This window comes from Macaca mulatta, chromosome 13 (assembly GCF_049350105.2).
Source record: "Macaca mulatta isolate MMU2019108-1 chromosome 13, T2T-MMU8v2.0, whole genome shotgun sequence".
Lineage (NCBI taxonomy): Eukaryota > Metazoa > Chordata > Mammalia > Primates > Cercopithecidae > Macaca > Macaca mulatta.
This window is the reverse complement of record NC_133418.1, coordinates 48,829,569-48,831,776: the sequence shown is the minus strand read 5'-3', so window position 1 is coordinate 48,831,776 and position 2,208 is coordinate 48,829,569.

Here is a 2,208-nt window from a genome sequence, read left to right as displayed (position 1 = left end):
ATATATGATTTGCAAATGTTTTCTTCCAGTCTGTAGCTTGCATTTTTATCCTCTTATTAGGGTCTTTTGGAGCATAGACATTTTAAATTTTGATGGAGTCCAAATTTACCAGTTTTGTCTTTTATGAATTGTGCTTTTTGTATCATGTAAGAACTCTGCTCAACCCTACATCACAAACATTTTCTTATGTTTTGTTAAAATTTTACAGCTTTCCTGTTTATTTTTAGACCTATGATCCATTTTGAGTTAATTTTTGTATAAAGCGTGAGCATACACACATCTTATTCAATCAAAGGCTAATCTTGGTGCAACTATAAAAGGATTTTGTGATGTAATTAAAATCCCTAATCAGTTGATTCTAAGTTAATCAAAGGATAGAACATCTTAAGTAGGCCTGATTTAATCAAGTGAGGGCCTTTTAAACAGGGACTAAGGCCCTCCACATGAGATTCAGGGACTTCACATGGTAGAGCAGGAAGATAACTTATAATCTACCTTCTGAGTCTCCCACACTTACCTTTTAGGGCTGATCTGCTGATTTGCTTGATACGCTTAAGCAGCACTGGACTTGCAAGTGCAGTACCTTCCCCCTCAATCTTTCTTCAATTTCTCTGACTCCCAGGGCCAGGTATGTGTGCTCAGCTCCAAGATAAAGGGCTCTAGTTTTTGCAGGATAGTCTTATCATTGAGATCAAGGACAACAAGAATAGATACTGGTTTCAGTCCAACTTTCGTAGAGTTCCCACTCATGCTTATGGGGTCTAGACTGCATGAAATCTTTCCTTCCTGCCACGCTGTGGACTTCAGGGTTTCTTTTCCAGCTCCCGTAATTGTATAAGATAATTTTTTGTAAAAAATCCCTAGATAGATAGATTTCCTACTGGTTCTGTTTCTTTGGTTAGGATTAATGTACTTACCCTTTTTTTCATTAAACTGCTTTTTGCACTATTGTCAAAAATTAGAAACATGGTTGTCCTTCGGATAAACTATTTTCCCCCTTGGGTAAAATGAATGGCTGAAAGTCATCAAGGAAAGCAATTTCCTTTAAACAGATTGGCAGAGTTTTCAGGGAAGGCAATTTCAGTTATTGGTGAGTTTTCTAAGATACCTTATAATTTCAACTTGGAGATACATGATGTGTTTAAATCTGTGCAATAGCTGCTGATTTCCTTCCATTGCCACCTTCACTTTAGGCTACATCTCTACTAGCAATTTCCCCAGTTACAATGTCTTAGTATTGTTAAATAAAAGAAGCATTTAGAAAATATTACCTTCAATATAATAGTAGTATTACAAATAATAGTATATGTGTATAGGTGAAAAAGAAACCTGAAAGTAAACATACTTGAATGTTGATGGTAGTCATCAGTGGGTGCCGAGATCATTGTTAGCTTTTGCGTCCTTTCACTTATTGGTACTTTCTAAATCTCCTACGAGGAACATGGTGCTATGAACTGAAGGTCTGCACCCCCACCTTAAAATGTATATGTTGAACCCCTAACCCCCAGTGATTATATTTGGAGACAAGACCTCTAAAGTAGTAATTAAGATCAAATAATGTATTCAGGATGGGGTCCTGGCCCAATAAGATGTGTCCTTCTAAGAAAATACTTGACTTCTCTCTCACTGTCATGTGAGAACACAGTGAGAAGGCCCGCCAGAAAGACAGCCCTCACCAGAAATTCAACCCTACAGGAACCTGGATCTTGGACTTTCTGGCCTCCAGCACTGTGAGAAAAGAAATTTCTGTTGTTTAATTCACCCAGTCTACAGTTTTGTATGGCAGCCCAAGCAGACTAAGACACATGGTTTATTTTTGCAATAAGTACATAAAATAATAATACTTATTTTAAGAAGAAAAAAAAAAAGCCTGACTTAAAAGGCACTGAAAACAAAAGTGCAAGATCTTTGGCTATTTATGTAAGCTTCCAGACATTGCTAATTCTATCTTGAATTCTTCAAAGGAAACATGTAAGATAAATGCTAAGTAAAGATGCAGATAAATATGTTATTTGGGAGATCTGTTACAATTTCATTTTTGTTGGAATTAGGGGTAAAATTGTGGGCAACTAATTTTATATCTAGTTAGAAAGTTCAGCTACAGAAGTTTTGCTTGTCCACATAGTCTCTGCCTTCTCCCCCACCCCCTTTCCAACACATACACACATACACACACACACACACACCCCTCTAACTTCTCTCCTGCCC